Here is a 19,107-nt window from a genome sequence, read left to right as displayed (position 1 = left end):
CATTTGGAATACTGCGTCCAGTTCTGGTCGCCACACTACCAGAAGGTCGTGGAGGCTTTGGAGAGAGTACAGAGGAGGTTTACCAGGATGTTGCCTGGTATGGAGAGGCTTGGTTATGAGGAGAGATTGGGGAAACTGGCGTTGTTCTCCTTGGAAAGACGGAGGATGAGGGGAGACTTAATAGAGGTGTATAAAATTATGAAAGGCATAGATAGGGTGAACGGTGGGAAGCTTTTCCCCGGGTCGGTGGTGACGTTCACGAGGGGTCATAGGTTCAAGGTGAAGGGGGGGAGGTTTAACACAGATATCAGAAGGACATATTTTACACAGAGGGTCGTGGGGACCTGGAATGTGTTGCCGGGCAAGGTGGTGGAGGCGGACACACTGGGAACGTTTAAGACTTATCTAGACAGCTATATGAACGGAGTGGGAATGGAGGGATACAAAAGAGTGGTCTAGTTTGGACCAGGGAGTGGCGCGGGCTAATTGTTCTTTGTTTCTCGTTTCAAGGCTTCATTCTATGATCATCTTGCTGGTGCCAGTACAGAGCGAGACTGCGGATAGTTGGGAACCTGTCTCGGGGGCAGGGAATTCAGATGGTGTTCGTAAAGCAGAAGTGGAAATGAATAGGGTTGGGAAGCATTTTCTGATCAGGGCCATTGTGATCTCCTGGACTCGTTTCGATCGCCTCAGGGGTCGGAGAGGAATTTCCCAGATTTTTTTTCCCCATATTGGCCCTGGGGTTTTCACTCTGGGTTTTTGCCTCTCCCTGGAGATCACATGGTCTGGAATGGGGGGGTGGGGGTGAGTTAATAGGTTGTGATGAACAAAGCATCGTAGCTGTGAGGGACAGCTTGGTGGATAGGATATTAGGATGTAGATAGGCTGGAAAATTGGGCGGGGATCCTGGATTCAGGATTCAATCCTGGACCGGGGAGCGGCGCGGGCTTGGAGGGCCGAAGGGCCTGTTCCTGTGCTGTATTGTTCTTTGTTCTTTGTTCTTATACAGACAAAACATACCGTTCATCGAGAAGGAAACGAGAGAGTGCAGATTGTAGTGTTACAGTCATAGCTAGGGTGTAGAGAAAGATCAACTTAATGCGAGGTAGGTCCATTCGAAAGTCTGACAGCAGCAGGGAAGAAGCTGTTCTTGAGTCGACGGGAGAAGGTGGAAGAGAGAATGTCCGGGGTGCGCGGGGTCCTTAATTATGCTGGCTGCTTTGCCGAGGCAGTGGGAAGTGTAGACAGAGTCAATGGATGGGAGACTGTTGTGGCAGTTGTCACCCCCCCAATACCCTTTCAGGCAGTGAGTTCCAGATTCCCCCACCCTTTGGGTGAAAACAATTTTCCTCAAATCCCCTCTAAACCTCCTGCCGCTACTAAGGGGAAAAATTCCTTCCTCTCTCTCTGGTCAATATCCTTCATAATTGTGTGCCACTCGGTCAGGTTCACCTCCGCCTTCTCTGCTCGAAGGAAAAAAACCCAGTCTCACTTCATAGCTGAAACGCTCAGGCAACATCCTGGCGAACCTCCTGTGCACCCTCTTGACTGCAATCACATCCTTCCTATTGTGTGGTAACCAGAACTGCACAGAAATCATAGAAATCATAGAAACCCTACAGTGCAGAAGGAGGCCATTCGGCCCATCGAGTCTGCACTGACCACAATCCCACCCAGGCCCTACCCCCACATATTTACCCGCTAATCCTGCTAATCTACGCATCCCAGGACTCTAAGGGGCATTTTTTAACCTGGCCAATCAACCTAACCCGCACATCTTTGGACTGTGGGAGGAAACCGGAGCACCCGGAGGAAACCCACGCAGACACGAGGAGAATGTGCAAACTCCACACAGACAGTGACCCGAGCCGGGAATCGAACCTGGGACCCTGGAGCTGTGAAGCAACAGTGCTAACCACTGTGCTACCGTGCCGCCCATTGTTTTTACAGCACCACGATAACCCTGTTCTTCATAGAATCATAGAATACCTACAGTGCAGGAGGAGGCCATTCGGCCCATTGAGCCTGCATCAACAACGATCCCACCCATGCCCTATCACAATAACCCCACATATTTACCCTGCTAGTCCCCCTGACACTACCGGACAATTTAGCATGGCTAATCAAACTAACCCACACATCTTTGGACTGTGGGAGGAAATCAGAGCACCCGGAGGAAACCCACGCAGACACGAGGAGAATGTGCAAACTCCACACAGACAGTGACCCAAGCTGGGAATCGAACCTGGGTCTCTGGCGCTGTGAGGTAGCGGTGCTAACCACTGTGCCACCGTGCTGCCCATCATTATATTCTATGCTTTGGCTAATATTGTTCGAGCTGCACTCTTCCATGCAAGTGGAGAGCATTCGATCGCACTTCTGACTTGTGCTTTGTGGATGGTGGAAAGGGAGCCTCGAGATGAATAACTCTCTACAAAATCTCCAGCCTCTGACCTGCTCTTGTAGCTACCATATTTAGCTGGCTGGTCCAGTTCACCTTTTGCTCAATGCATCCCTCAGGACGTTGCTAGTGGGGGATTCAGCAATGGTAATGCCATTGAAAGTCAGATGGTTAGATTCTTGCTCGTTTGAGATGAGCATTGCCTGGTAACTGTGTAGCACAAATATTGCTATCTGCGTCTTAACTCGCATCAAGTCTCATCACCAATCACCGTTGTGTTCACATTGGTTCCTAGTTAAACAATATCGCATTCTCATCCTATTTATATATTCTTTCAAGGCCTCACCCCCTCCATAACCTCCTCCAGCTGGACAACTATCCGAGATATCAGCATTCTTCAAATTCCGATCTCTTGTACACCCCAATTTAATCACAAAACCGCTGGCAGCTGCTGAGATCCTGTGCACTGGAATCAGCTCTCAACATTTCTCTGCCTGATTGTGTCTCTCCATCTCTTCCCTCCTTTTAGACAACCTACAGTGGCACAGTGGTTAACACTGCTGCCTCACAGCACCCGGATTCAATTCCCAGCTTGGGTGACTGTCTGTGCGGATCTGCACGTTCTCCCCGTGTCTGCGTGGGTTTCCTCCGGGTGTTCCGGTTTCCCCCCCTCACAGTCTGAAAGACGTGGTGGTTAGGCGCATTGACTAAATTCTCCCTCAGTGTACCCGAACAGGCCAGAGTGTGGTGACTAGGGGATTTTCACAGTAACTTCATTGCAGTGTTAATGTAAGCCTACTTGTGACGCTAATATTTTTATCTGTATCTTATCTATTTTTTGACCTAATATCTCCTTCCGTGACTCAAAGTCAAATTATGTTTGACAATACTCCTCTGACGTAATGGGTGGGATTTTATGGCCCCGCTCGGGCGAGACCGCAAATTCCCACCTGAGGTCAGCGGAGATTTCCATTGTCGGACCCTCGCCCGCTCCGATTCGTTAGTAGTTATTTATCAAAATTCGCTGGACTCTGGGGTAGTGCCGGCTGATTGGAAAACAGCTACTGTTACACTGCTGTTTAAAAAAGGAAGTAGACAAAAGGCGAGTAACTACAGGCCGGTTAGTTTAACGTCCGTAGTTGAGAAGATGCTGGAGTCCATCGTTAAAGAGGAAATAGCAGAGCACCTGGATAAGAATGGTTCGATCAAGCAGACGCAGCATGGATTCATGAAGGGAAAGTCATGTTTGACAAATTTACTGGATTTTTATGAAGATGTGACTAGTGCGGCTGACAGAGGGGAACCGGTGGATGTGGTGTTTTTAGATTTCCAGAAGGCATTCGATAAGGTGCCTCACAAAAGGTTGCTGCAGAAGATTGGGGTACACGGAGTTGGGGGTAAGGTGTTGGCATGGATTGGGGATTGGCTATCCAACAGGAAACAGAGAGTTGGAATAAATGGGTGCTTTTCTGGTTGGCAGTTGGTGACCAGTGGCGTGCCGCAGGGATCGGTACTGGGGCCTCAACTGTTTACCATTTACATAGATGATCTGGAGGAGGGGACCGAGTGTAGGGTATCAAAGTTTGCTGATGATACGAAGATGAGTGGGAAAGCGAATTGTGTGGAGGATGCGGAAAGTCTGCAGAGAGATTTGGATAGGCTGAGCGAGTGGGCGAGGATCTGGCAGATGGAATATAACGTTGGCAAATGTGAGGTTATCCACTTTGGAAGAAATAATAGTAAATTGGAATATTATTTAAATGGAGAAAAATTACATCATGCTACTGTGCAGAGGGACCTGGGGGTCCTCGTGCACGAATCGCAAAAACTCAGTCTGCAGGTGCAGCAGGTGATCAAGAAGGTGAATGGAATGTTGGCCTTTATCGCGAGGGGGATAGAATATAAAAGCAGGGAGGTCTTGCTGCAACTATACAAGGCACTGGTGAGGCCGCAACTGGAGTACTGTGTGCAGTTTTGGTCCCCTTATTTGTGAAAGGATATATTGGCCTTGGAGGGAGTGCAGAGAAGGTTCACCAGGTTGAGACCGGAGATGAGGGGTGTAGCTTATGAGGAGAGATTGAACAGATTGGGTCTGTACTTGTTGGAGTTTAGAAGGCTGAGGGTGATCTTATCGAGACATATAAGATAATGAAGGGGCTGAGGTAGAGAGATTCTTTCTACTTAGAAGGGAAACCAGAACTAGAGGGCACAGCCTCAAAATAAGTGGGGGCCGGTTCAGAACAGAGTTGAGGGGGAACTTCTTCTCTCAGAGGGTAGTGAATCTCTGGAATTCTCTGCCCATTGAAGTGGTGGAGGCTTCCTCGTTGAATATGTTTAAATCACGGGTAGATAGATTTCTGATCGATAAGGGAATTAAGAGATATGGGGAGCAGGCGGGTAAGTGGAACTGATTCGCCTCTGATCAGCCATGATCTTGTTGAACGGCGAGGCATCCCCGAGGGGCTAGATGGCCTACTCCTGCTCCTATTTCTTATGTTCTTATGATTCGGTGGCTGGTGATGTGGTAGAGTTCTGGCCAATGTCTCGGGATATTCCACTGCACTAAAAGCGCTAGTCCATCTTCAAGTTGTTATTGACAAATATAAAGTGCCTTCACCATTGTTCTTTCCTCAAAGAATTAATGTCAACTGTCCTTCGAATTTGAACTCTTAACTCAATGAGGGCTTCAGTACGTGGGAGTACCTTCCTCTGTCTGACTCAGATTCACGCCACCCATCTCACACATTAGGGGAACAAGTCTGGGGTTTTTCATTAGAATGCAATGAGGATGATTAATATTCTCAAGGCTGCAACTAATTATAACTTACTTGCGACTTTAGTGTTCATGATTCACGTAGTTACCCTGGTTTAAACTGTGTACAATAAATCCATAGCATAGTGAGTAGTATTTGGTGTTATATCAGATCTTTAGGAGGTACATAGAACATAGAACATTACAGCGCAGTACAGGCCCTTCAGCCCTCAATGTTGTGCCGACCAGTGGAACCAATCTAAAGCCCCTCTAATCTACACTATTCCAATATCATCCATATGTTTATCCAACAACCATTTGAATGCTCTTAATGTTGATGAGTCCACTATTGCTGCAGGCAGGGCATTCCACGCCCTCACTACTCTCTGAGTAAAGAACCTACCTCTAACATCTGTCCTATATCTCTCACCCCTCAATTTAAAGCTATGTCTCCTCGTGCTAGCCATCACCATCCGAGAAAAAAGGCTCTCACTATCCACCCTATCTAATCCTCTGATCAGCTTGTATGCCTCTATTACGTCACCTCTTAACCTTCTTCTCTCTAACGAAAACAACCTCAAGTCCCTCAGCCTTTCCTCATATGATTTTCCCACCATACCAGGCAACATCCTGGTAAATCTCCTCTGCACCCTTTCCAACGCTTCCACATCTTTCCTATAATGCGGCGACCAGAACTGTACGCAATACTCCAAGTATGGCCGCACCAGAGTTTTGTACAGTTGCAGCATGACTTCCTGGCTCCGAAATTCAATACCTCTACCAATAAAAGCTAACACACCGTACGCCTTCTTAACAACCCTATCAACCTGGGTGCCAACTTTCAGGGATCTATGCACATGGACACCCAGATCCCTCTGTTCATCCACACTACCAAGTATCTTACCATTAGCCCAGTACTCTGTATTCCTGTTACTCCTTCCAAAGTGAACCACCTCATACTTTTCCGCATTAAACCCCATTTGCCAACTCTCAGCCCAGCTCTGCAGCTTACCTATGTCCCTCTGTAACCTGCCACTTCCCTCCGCACTGTCTACAACTCCACCGACTTTAGTGTCATCCGCAAATTTACTAATCCATCCTTCCATGCCCTCATCCAGGTCATTAATAAAAATGACAAACAGCAGATATTAGTTCTGTGTTTTGTGCTCAGTTTCACTATATCCTACACCTTTCCGTAACTATATTGTGTCTCACAGTTTGAAAACTGCAGGAGATAACATTACCTCTTGGGTCACAGCAGTTTGTCAGTAAGTAATCAAACCTGAACTCTATAGTTACCCTTCAGACACCCTGACTCCTTCACAGAAAGAACCTCCTTCTGAGGTGATATCTATGACTCAGTGAGTTTCACTCACAACTCTGAGTCAGAAAGTTCACGTTCCACTTCAGAGACAGGTCAACTTTGTAATAACAAACTGGGATTGCGGTACAAAAGCTTTAAACCATCATCCATTAACAGGATGTAGAACACAGAACATAAAAAAGTGAAGCACAGGAACAGGCTCTTCGGCCCACGATGCCAAATTAAACTAATCCCTTCTGCCTGCTCTTTGTCCATTCCTTGCATACTCATGTGCTTATCTAAAAGCCCCTTAAACACCCATAGAGTATCTGCCTCCACCACCATCCCTGGCAGCGCATTCCAGACACCCAGCACTCTCTGTGTAAAAGACTTGCCCCTCACATCTCCTTTGAACTTTCCCCATCTCACCTTCAGTGCACGCCCCCTAGTATTAGACATTTCACCTCTGGGAAAAAGATTCTGACTGTAAACTCTATCGCATAATTTTATAGACTTCTATCAGGTCTCCCCTCAGCCTCCGCCGCTCCAGATGAAAACAACCCTAGTTTGTCCAGCCTCTCCTTTTTGCTCATACCTTCTAATCCAGGCCGCATCCTGGTAAACCTCTTCTGCACCCTCTCCAAAGCCTCCACATGCTTCCTGTAGTGTGGCGACCGGAATTGAACGCAATATTCTAAGTGCGGCGTAACCAAAGTTTTATAAAGCTGGCTCTTGTACTCAATGCCCCGACCAATAAAGGCAAGCATGCCATACTCCTTCTTTACCACCCTATCTACTTGTGTGATCATTTTCAGGGAGCTATGGACGAGAACCCCAAGGTCCCTCTGTACATCAATGCTGTTGGGTCCTCCCATTAACTGTATACTTACCCTTAATTTGATCTCCCAAAGTACAGCACCTCATACTTGCCTGGATCAAACTCCATCTGCCATTTCTCTGCCCATATGTGCAACTGATCCCACTGCATCCTTTGAAAACCTTCTACACTCTGCACAACTCCACCTATCTTAGTGTCATCTGAAAACTTACTAACCTACCCATTTATGTTTTCATCCAAGTCATTTATATAATTCCAACTTTTGACAATAACTTGTGTTTCCACAGCACTTTGAACATGATAAATCATCCCAAAATACTTCACAGCTGTATTATCAATCGGAATTGGACACCAAGCCACATTAGGAGCTATTTTATTAGATGAAAGATAGAAATCAGGAATTCCAGAGCTTCAGGTTAGGCATGAAGGTCTGTCTAAGGTGCTAAGATAAAATTCAGAATTGGGTAAGAGGTCACAGGTTCCTAGAATTCCTACAGTGCAGAAGGAGGCCATTTGGCCCATCAAGCCTGCACCGACAACAATCCCACCCAGCCCCTATCCCCGTTACCCCATGTATTTACCCCGTTAATCCCCCTAACTTGCACATCTTGGGACACTAAGGGGCAATTTAGCATGGCCAATCAATCTAGCCTGCACATCTTTGGACTTGTGGAAGGAAACCGGAGCATCCGATGGAAACCCACGCAGACACAGGGACAATGTGCAAACTCCATACAGACAGTCACCCAAGCTGGGAATTGAACCCGGGTCCCAGGCACTGTGAGGCAGCAGTGCTAACCACGGTGCCACCATGCCACCTCTTGCTGTGAAGGGTTGGAGGGTAGAGAGATAGGGGGGTGAATAAGACCCAGGAGAGATGAAAATTTAAAATTGAGACTGGCAGTCAGCAGAGGTCAGTGAGTGTAAAGGTGATGGGTGAATGGGATTGAATTTGACAATTGTTTCCCACTGCTGAGGAAACTCAATAACCTCTCGAAGAAAGTACTCCCGATGATGATAGCTCCATGGCTGAGACAAGAACAAGTTAGACAATAAATTGGAAGGAACAGAGCAATGTTTAATGCTAACCATTCTCTGTAACTATGATGTGGAGATGCCGGCGTTGGACTGGGGTGGGCACAATAAGAAGTCTCACAACACCAGGTCAAAGTCCAACAGGTAGCTGTGAGGGACAGCTCGGTGGATAGGATATTAGGATGTAGATAGGCTGGAAAATTGGGCGGGGATCCTGGATTCAGGATTCAATCCTGGACCGGGGAGCGGCGCGGGCTTGGAGGGCCGAAGGGCCTGTTCCTGTGCTGTATTGTTCTTTGTTCTTTGTTGTTCTTTGTTTACTTGGAGTCACGCGCTTTCAGAGCGCTGCTCCTTCATCAGGCTACCTCATTGAATGTTTTTAAGGCAAAGATTGATAGATTTTTGAACAGTAAAGGAATTAAACGTTATGGTGTATCCACTCATCTGATGAAGGAGCAGCGCTCCGAAAACTCGTGATTCCAAATAAACCTATTGGACTTCAATCTGGTGTTGTGAGACTTTTTACTATTCTCTTTAACTGTTTAACCTTTTAAAGTGAGTTGACCTCGAGGACAAAGGTATTTCCTGGAAGTTAATTTCATTGGTTACAAATGTGTTGCTCGTGCATTGTGCCACTGCTTGAGTTGCCAATTCTAGGTGGCCATGTTCCTGGAGGTTTCAACACCTCCCCTCCTGCTGCACCCAATTAAACAGCCTTTTGTTTTTATAATTCTTGCCCAATATATTTTGTCCAGTGAACAAATATGTCAAACACAGAAAATCCTGGAGATTAGTCTTTATTTCACGGAGGCTCCGGCGAAATCCAGAACCATAAGTGTTGCGAATTTCATTGAAGAACTTGACAGCATCATTTTTACCTGGCATTATTACCATGAAAATCACTCGGGGCTAATTTGGGCAGCACGGTGGCACAGTGGTTACCACTGCTGCCTCACAGTGCCAGGGACCTGGGTTCGATTCCAGCCTCGGGTCACTGTCTGTGTAGAGTTCGCACGTTCTCCCCGTGTCTGCGTGGGTTTTCCCGCGGGTGCTCCAGCTTCCTCCCACAGTCCAAAAATGTGCGGGTTAGGTGGTCTGGCCATGCTAAATTCTCCCTCAGTGTTAGTTTGATTAGCAGGGAAAGTATATGGGGATAGGGCCTGGGTGGGATTGTTGTCGGTGCAGGCTTGATGGGCCAAATGGTCTCCTTCTGCACTGTAGGGATTCTATGATCCTAATTTCAAAACGCTAAGGTTAAAATACGGCGCTTTTCCTTCCCATGAAGAAATTGCACCAAGAATAAGTTTCTGATTGTGTGAGTTGATCTGTGATATCAAAACTCATCTTTCGAGTCGCAAAATTCCAGGTGCATCTTAAACGCCTCAGTCCAATAAGGGAAACAGATTAAAAAGTTCAATTTATTACATTGTTGTGGCAGAATGAAGCTCTGATTTAATCAGATTTCTACTGCGCATCATGTCTTGAGGCTTTTATTATTTTTTATTTGTGAGAGAATCTATTTTTTTGTGTGTGTATTTGATGTGGAGCCATTGTTGGTTCGCACATGCGGGAATCACCTTTGGTTGACTAGAGATTGCAATATCTCATGTACAGAATGCACCAAAGGCTGATACATTCGACCCTGCCCAAGGACGGGTGCCGACCCTGTTGGGCGATTTTAAAGGTCACAGATCAGTTCAAAGGGCAGTGAAAGGGGTGGCCCGGTGGCACAGTGGTTAGCACTGCTGCCTCACAGCGCCAGGGACCCAGGTTCGATTCCGGCTTTGGGTGACTCTCTGTACGGAGTCTGCACGTTCTCCCCGCGTCTGTGTGAGTTTCTTCCGGTTTCTTCCCACACATCAAAGATGTGCGGGTTAGGTGGATTGGCCATGCTGAATTGCCCCTTAGTGTCAGGGGGACTAGCTAGGCGAAATGCATGGGGTCATGGGGATAGGGCCTGGGTGGGATTGTGGTCGGTGCAGATTTGATGGGCCAAATGGCCTCCTTCTGCACTGTAGGATTCTGTGAATAGCATGTGGTGAGCGGTGGTTTCCCAGATTAGTCCAGAGTTGGCGAGGCAGTGGGAGGATGCCAGTTCCATACAGCTTAAGTGATGTGGTTGTTTTCCTGCGTGTGGGGCTCAAAGAGGCCCAGGGATAGTGTCAGCTCAGTGAAGTGCGGAACAGGCACAGGAAACGCATTGGCGGGCACCCTCTGAGTCACCCACTCTGCCCTTACCTCACTGTTTTCTCACTCCTGGTGCTGTATCTAAATTGCAGCCACACAGACAGTTAACAATGCCTGTAGCTCAGGACTGCTCCAGTGAAGACATGGAAGCCAAAAAGTGTTCAGTGACTTGCCCCTGGAATGCCTCTTGGAGGCTCGCTGTGATATCCCCCACCTCCGCTCTGGCGAGAGGAGGTCCAGAAACCTCACCACTCTGGCGTGGGAGGTGGTGGCAGCGGTCAAGCTCAAAATCTCGAGCAAAGTGCTGGTCGCCAGGTATACATTACTCATGTACCAGTGCGAAACGTGTTGTCACGCAGTCACACTGACGTGAGCTCACGATTCTGCAGGGGTGGGGGATGATTCCAGTGAGCAAGGCTTACAATGAAATACCAAAGTATTGAAATTAGGCTCCCAATGTGCAGCAGTGGGAAACATAGCCCGCCATTGACTGGCGGAGCAGGCGGTTGCAAACTGGTTTTATGATGATGTGAAACCAACTTTTGTGATTTCCTGATGCTTTCTGCTCCCACACACATTGACATCCGTCGCCAATGGGACTGGAAAATCCCAGCCTATGAGATCAGAGAGTCTCAGTTGTCAATACTTCCTCGGGCCAGTAGCTGCTTCAACAATCCTAACAGTTATCGGCGCTCGTGGCCAATCTTCAATATGTATGCCTGAACAAAAAACAAGGAAAAGCACAGCACAGGAACAGACCCTTCGGCCCTCCAAGCCTGTGCCGATCATGATGCCCTAATTAAACTAAAAAGAAAGCTTCTGCCCTCCCTCGGACCGTATCCCTCTATTCCCTCCCTATTCATATACCCATCCAGATGCCTCTTAAATGTTGCTTCCACCACCTCCTCTGGCAGCGCGTTCCAGGCACCCACCACTCTCTGCGTGAAAAGCCTCCCCCACACATCTCCCTTAAACTTTCCCCCTCTCACCTTGAACCTGTGCCCTCTTGTAATTGACACTTCCACCCTGGGAAAAAACCTCTGACTTCCACCCTGTCTGAGCCTCTCATAATGCCTCTATCAGGTCTCCCCTCAGCCTCTGTCTTTCCAGTGATAACAATCCTAGTTTATTCAAACTCTCCTCATAGCCAACACCCTGGAGACCAGGCAACATCCTGGTGAACCTTCTTTGCATTCTCTCCAAAGTGCTCACATCCTTCTGTTAGTGTGGTGACCGGAACTGCACGCAAAACTCCAAATGCAGCCTAACCAAGGCTGCAACATGATTTCCCAACTCTTGTACTCAATGCCCCGGCCGATGAAGGCAAGAATGCCATGTGCCTTCTTAATCAGCTCGGCCACCTGTGTTGCTACTTTTAGGGAACTGTGGCTAAGAGACCAACAACACCAGGTTAAAGTCCAACAGGTTTATTTGGGAGCAAATGCCACTAGCTTTCGGAGCGTGCTGCTCCTTCGTCTGACGAAGGAGCAGGGCTCCGAAAGCTAGTGGCATTTGCTACCAAATAAACCTGTTGGACTTTAACCTGGTGTTGTTAGACTTCTTACTGTGTTTACCCCAGTCCAACGCCGGCATCTCCACGTCATGGCTAAGAGACCAGACAGCCATGCGAGTAATAAAACACCTGCCTCTGGGAGACCCCACTACCTACTTCTCTCCAATCAGAAAATCATCAGTTTATCTAGAATGTCAGTTCCTTGTTGCGCCTTTCTGTCACTGCTGGTTAATCTATCCAAACTGCTCAGTGAAGATGGGATTCAAGATGAAGTCTCAATCTTTTGGTAGTGATTACTCCTTGGTTCCTTTGTTCTTAATGGAACATTTTTCTTGCTTCCAGCTCCTGTAGAGATAAATTGCAGTGAGCATCCTGCTATCCCCTACTTGCTTTCATTCAGGATCATTTAACAGTCACCTCAAGTATTTATGTCAAGCCATCTGTGAGTGCAACCTTCCCACAACTCTAACCCGCAACCACATTTGCTGTCTGTGTTCATTTCCTGCGATCAAAGAACAAAGAACAAAGAACAGTACAGCACAAGAAACAGGCCCTTCGGCCCTTCAAGCCTGTGCCGCTCCTTGGTCCAACTAGACCAATCGTTTGTATCCCTCCATTCCCAGGTTGCTCATGTGACTATCCAGGTAAGTCTTAAACGATGTCAGCGTGCCTGCCTCCACCACCCTACTTGGCAGCGCATTCCAGGCCCCCACCACCCTCTGTGTAAAAAACGTCCCTCTGATGTCTGAGTTATACTTCGCCCCTCTCAGCTTGAGCCCGTGACCCCTCGTGATCGTCACCTCCGACCTGGGAAAAAGCTTCCCACTGTTTACCCTATCTATACCCTTCATAATCTTGTATACCTCTATTAGATCTCCCCTCATTCTCCGTCTTTCCAAGGAGAACAACCCCAGTCTACCCAATCTCTCCTCATAGCTAAGACCCTCCATACCAGGCAACATCCTGGTAAACCTTCTCTGCACTCTCTCCAATGCCTCCACGTCCTTCTGGTAGTGCGGCGACCAGAACTGGACGCAGTACTCCAAATGTGGCCTAACCAGCGTTCTATACAACTGCATCATCAGACTCCAGCTTTTATACTCTATACCCCGTCCTATAAAGGCAAGCATACCATATGCCTTCTTCACCACCTTCTCCACCTGTGTTGCCACCTTCAAGGATTTGTGGACTTGCACACCTAGGTCCCTCTGTGTTTCTATACTCCTGATGACTCTGCCATTTATTGTATAACTCCTCCCTACATTATTCCTTCCAAAATGCATCACTTCGCATTTATCCGGATTAAACTCCATCTGCCACCTCTCCGCCCAATTTTCCAGCCTATCTATATCCTGCTGTATTGCCCGACAATGCTCTTCGCTATCCGCAATTCCAGCCATCTTCGTGTCATCCGCAAACTTGCTGATTACACCAGTTACACCTTCTTCCAAATCATTTATATATATCACAAATAGCAGAGGTCCCAGTACAGAGCCCTGCGGAACACCACTGGTCACAGACCTCCAGCCGGAAAAAGACCCTTCGACCACTACCCTCTGTCTCCTATGGCCAAGCCAGTTCTCCACCCATCTAGCCACTTCTCCTTGTATCCCATGAGCCTTAACCTTCTTAACCAACCTGCCATGTGGGACTTTGTCAAATGCCTGACTGAAATCCATATAGACGACATCCACGGCCCTTCCTTCATCAACCGTTTTTGTCACTTATAGAACATAGAACATAGAAAGCCACAGCACAAACAGGCCCTTCGGCCCACAAGTTGCGCCGATCACATCCCCACCTCTAGGCCTATCTATAGCCCTCAATCCCATTAAATCCCATGTACTCATCCAGAAGTCTCTTAAAAGACCCCAACGAGTTTGCCTCCACCACCACCGACGTCAGCCGATTCCACTCACCCACCACCCTCTGAGTGAAAAACTTACCCCTGACATCTCCTCTGTACCTACCCCCCAGCACCTTAAACCTGTGTCCTCTCGTAGCAACCATTTCAGCCCTTGGAAATAGCCTCTGAGAGTCTACCCTATCCAGACCTCTCAACATCTTGTAAACCTCTATCAGGTCACCTCTCATCCTTCGTCTCTCCAGGGAGAAGAGACCAAGCTCCCTCAACCTATCCTCATAAGGCATGCCCCCCAATCCAGGCAACATCCTTGTAAATCTCCTCTGCACCCTTTCAATGGCTTCAACATCTTTCCTGTAATGAGGTGAGCAGAACTGCGCGCAGTACTCCAAGTGGGGTCTAACCAGGGTCCTATAAAGCTGCAGCATTATCTCCCGACTCCTAAACTCAATCCCTCGATTAATGAAGGCCAGTACGCCGTACGCCTTCTTGACCGCATCCTCCACCTGCGAGGCCGATTTAAGAGTCCTATGGACCCGGACCCCAAGGTCCTTCTGATCCTCTACACTGCTAAGAATGGTACCCTTCATATTATACTGCTGCTTCATCCCATTGGATCTGCCAAAATGGATCACCACACACTTATCCGGGTTGAAGTCCATCTGCCACTTCTCCGCCCAGTCTTGCATTCTATCTATGTCTCACTGCAACTTCTGACATCCCTCCAAACTATCCACAACACCACCTACCTTGGTGTCGTCAGCAAACTTACCAACCCATCCCTCCACTTCCTCATCCAGGTCATTTATGAAAATGACAAACAGCAAGGGTCCCAGAACTTCCTCAAAAAACTCCACCAAATTTGTAAGGCACGACCTCCCTCTTACAAAACCATGCTGTCTGTCACTAATGAGATTGTTCCGTTCTAAATGCACATACATCCTGTCTCTAAGAATCCTCTCCAACAACTTCCCTACCACGGACGTCAACCTCACCGGCCTATAATTTTCTGGGTTATCCCTGCTACCCTTCTTAAACAACGGTACCACATTCGCTATCCTCCAATCCTCAGGGACCTCACCCGTGTCCAAAGAAGCGACAAAGATTTCCGTCAGAGGCCCAGCAATTTCACCTCTCGTCTCCCTGAGCAGTCGAGGATAGATGCCATCAGGCCCTGGGGCTTTGTCAGTTTTAATGTTCCCTAAAAAACCTAACACTTCCTCTCTTGTAATGGAGATTTTCTCTAACGGGTCAACACCTCCCTCCGAGACACTCCCGGTTAACACGCCCCTCTCCTTCGTGAATACCGATGCAAAGTATTCATTTAGGATCTCCCCTATTCCCTTGGGTTCTAAGCATAATTCCCCTCCTTTGTCCCTGAGAGGTCCGATTTTCTCCCTGACAACTCTTTTGTTCCTAACGTATGAATAGAATGCCTTAGGATTCTCCTTAATCCTGCCTGCCAAGAACATCTCGTGACCTCTTTTTGCCCTTCTAACTCCCCGTTTGAGATCTTTCCTACTCTCTCTGTATTCCTCCAGAGCTCCATCTGTTTTCAGTTGCCTGGACTTAACGTACGCCTCCCTTTTCGTTTTAATCAGCTCCTCAATTTCCCTGGTTATCCACGGCTCTCGAATCCTACCTTTCCTATCTTTCCTTTTTACAGGCACATGCCTATCCTGCAGCCTTATCAATAGTTCCTTAAAAGAGTCCCACATGCCAGACGCGGACTTACCCTCGAACATCCTCTCCCAATCAACATCCACCAATTCCTGCCTAATCTGGCTATAGTCAGCCTTCCCCCAATTTAGCACCCTGCCCGTAGGACAGCACTCATCCTTGTCCATTACTATCCTAAAGTTAACAGAGTTGTGGTCACTATTTGCCACATGTTCCCCTACCGAAACTTTGACGACCTGACCAGGCTCATTTCCCAGAACTAGGTCCAGTATAGCCCCCTCTCTAGTCGGGCTATCGACATACTGTTCCAAAGAACCTTCCAGTACGCATTTTACAAATTCCTCCCCGTCCGGTCCCCCAGCTCTAAGCACTTTCCAGTCTGTGCCAGGGAAATTAAAGTCCCCCACTACAACAACCCTATGTTTTCTGCACCTATCCAGAATCTCCTGACATATCCTTTCCTCCACTTCCCGTGGGCTGTTGGGTGGTCTGTAGTACACCCCCAGCATAGTGACTGCACCCTTCCTGTTTCTGAGTTCCACCCACAGCGACTCAGTACATGACCCCTCTAAGTTGTCTACCCTCTGCACCGCGGTAATATGCTCCTTAACTAATATCGCTACTCCCCCACCTTTTTTAGCCCCTCCTCTGTCTCGCCTAAAACACTTATACCCCGGAATATTCAGCTGCCATTCTGTTTGACAATGCTGTATCACCTTGTCCTGCATGACAAACACATTCTCATTGCATTGTCGATCACAGACTGATGGATCTGACAACTGTTTGAGAATTTTCAGAAATACACTTCTGGAATTTCTCACTGATGTTACAGAATTATAGAATCCCTACATTGCAGAAAGAGGCCTTTCATCGAGTCATTGAGTCATAGAGGTTTGCAGCATGGAAACAGTCCCTTTGGCCCAACTTGTCCATGCCGCCCCATTTTTCTCGGCCCATCGAGCCTTCACTGACGACAATCCCACCCAGGCATAATCCCCATAACCCCACGCATTTACCCTGCTAATCAGCCTGACATTAAGGGGCAATCTAGCACGACCAATCAACCTAACCCGCACATCTTTGGAGTGTGAGAGGAAACCAGAGCACCCGGAGGAAACCCATGCAGACACGGGGAGAAACCCACACAGACAGTGACCCAAGGTTGGAATTGAACCCTGGTCCCTGGCACTGTGAGGCAGCAGTGGTAGCCACTGTGCCACGGTGCTGCCCCGATGTTATGATGTTTTAATAATTACTACTGTGATTGGGATGTGCTTTCACAAGCACTGACAGTACATTATTAAGGGAGAACTAAAGTTGGAGAAGTTTTGTATCACATGCTTGACTTTGATGGAATCACAGGCCCTCCCTTGGCTTGCAGTGTTTATAGACAATCCCTTTCATTACTTACAATTTGATGCAACTCCGAAGAGACAGTGCTGTAATTATGATACCTGCAAGTATTCTATGATGCTTTTATGAAATCCCATGTGTGTAATTGCTGGGACGAGGGTTGCCAGGATTGTGATTAAATGTGTTCCGAGAGGATTGGTTACATGACTCGTCCCATGTTCCAGCCATTAGTTGATGAACACATCCATCCATGTGTGATGAGAGTAGTTGCCATTGATATATATATATATATATATATATATATCAATGTTTAAGGGGAATGTTTTAAAGTTCAGCTTTTTTCTACAGGCAGTCGTCATGTCTGGAGGGAATACAGCGCCAATGCTGGGAGAGCAGGATTAATTACTCATTTTGGCCAAGTAGTGTTTATTTAGGAGTGAACGAATGGATTTTTATTTATAGATGCAGATTTGCCCTGGGATTTCTGAGTAGGTTGATTGACAGGGTCATTTGACAATGTGGTTAATGGGAGGAGCTAGGTACGTAGCAGCGAAACACAGCTTTCAGTTCTGGTTGAAGTTTGTTTTAAAGACAGAGGTCTGTAAGCTGCTCTGAAACTCAACATCTCTCCCTGAAATCTCCAAGACTGATTACATCACTTAGAGCAAGTATATTTATGGTTGCCATCTGTATTTAAAGTGGAATTTAAAGTCTGCAAGAGAATGCTGTTTAAGTTAGAAATTAAAGTGGCTTCCTTTCATTTTGTAACATTGTTCAACTGTTAAGAGTTACGTTGTTTCATTTTGTTAGAATTATACTTAAACTGTGTTATTAAATAAAGTTTGTTTTACTATAAAGGATCCCTAATTCGCCAGTGGAGTTACTCCAGGAGTGAAGCAACCTATCTTCACATTTATTTCAAATGAGATAAATTGGTGGGGTCTCGTCTAGCTTCCAAATGGAATTTGGGTTTTTGGTCCAGGGCCCTATCATTTCATGGAATCATAGAATCCTACAGTGTAGAAAGAGACCATTTGGCCCATCGAGTCTGCACCGACCACAATCCCACCCAGGCCCTATCCCCATAACCCCATGCATTTACCCTAGCTAGTCCCCCCAACACTAAGGGGAAATTTTGCACGGTCAATCCACCTAACCCACATATCTTTAGACTGTGGAAGGAAACCGGAGCACCCGGAGGAAACCCACGCAGACACGGGGAGAACGTGCAGACTCTGCACAAGCAGTGACCCAAGCTGGGAATTGAACCCGGGTCCCTGGAGCTGTGAGGCAGCAGTGCTAACCACTGTGCCACCGTGCCGCCCATTGTGATGCACTGTCTTCCAAAGCCAATTGGATAAAGGAAAAAAGATTCATTACCAATTTGGATGATGCTTGATTGTTAGCCAAACTGATTGGGCCAGATTCTTCGACCTCCTAGCCGTGTGCTTCCCGCCAACGAGAGGTGGCCCGCTGTCTGTTGGCGGCGAGATTCTTTCCCACTGGAGAGAATCCCCGTGGATCCCACTGCTGTCAATAGGAACTACCATAAACGTCACCTCACGCTGGCAGGAAACCCCCGGATGGGGGTGCGCTGCCAGCGGGACTGGAGAATGCCGCTGGCATAAACGGTCGGAAAATCCCGGTCATTATTCCCCCCGCCCCTTTTGTCATTATTTTGTTTATCTGGTAAGGAGAAGTGCTCAAAGAAAATGGCAAACGCACAATAGTTTTGAACATCCTGATGATTTACCTCCAGGGTTGTCCTGTAAGGCTGATCTTCAGCTCCTGGAGATTCCAAGCCAACCCAGGAAAGTTCGCAGCCCGCAGCCGGGGCCGGATTGTCCTGTTTCGTAAGCCATGAATCAGCTTAAATAGGGATAATGGGAATTTGATGCTCCCACTATTAAGGCCTGTTATTCTCTCATCCCGCTGTGCTAATATTTTAGCGAGCGGGCCGGGAGATTCTTGCGTCGGCCAATGTGTGGAATTCGCTCATGCGTTCCAGCCGCGATAGCGTCTCCCAGCGCTGGATTTCCGGCGGCGCCGGCTCCACGCCAGGAATCGGTGGGGAGGCGTTGAAATCATTTACATATTCATTTGAATTTCATTTAAATGAGATTAGCAGGCCCAAGACTGAAGTCTCCAGACCCGCTAGCATTCCCCCGCCCCAACAGAGTG

At 47.6% G+C, this 19,107-nt stretch overlaps 1 protein-coding gene across 1 annotated transcript in view; it reads left to right on the top strand.

The window, feature by feature from the left end:
* Positions 1 to 19,107, top strand: part of LOC144499873 (interleukin-13 receptor subunit alpha-2-like) — a 72,309-nt gene that overhangs the window by 13,050 nt on the left and 40,152 nt on the right. The window lies entirely within an intron of this gene.

Source organism: Mustelus asterias, chromosome 10 (assembly GCF_964213995.1).
Source record: "Mustelus asterias chromosome 10, sMusAst1.hap1.1, whole genome shotgun sequence".
Taxonomy (NCBI): Eukaryota; Metazoa; Chordata; class Chondrichthyes; order Carcharhiniformes; family Triakidae; genus Mustelus; species Mustelus asterias.
Note: the sequence above shows the minus strand (reverse complement) of the source record. Positions and strands in the feature narration are given on the sequence as shown.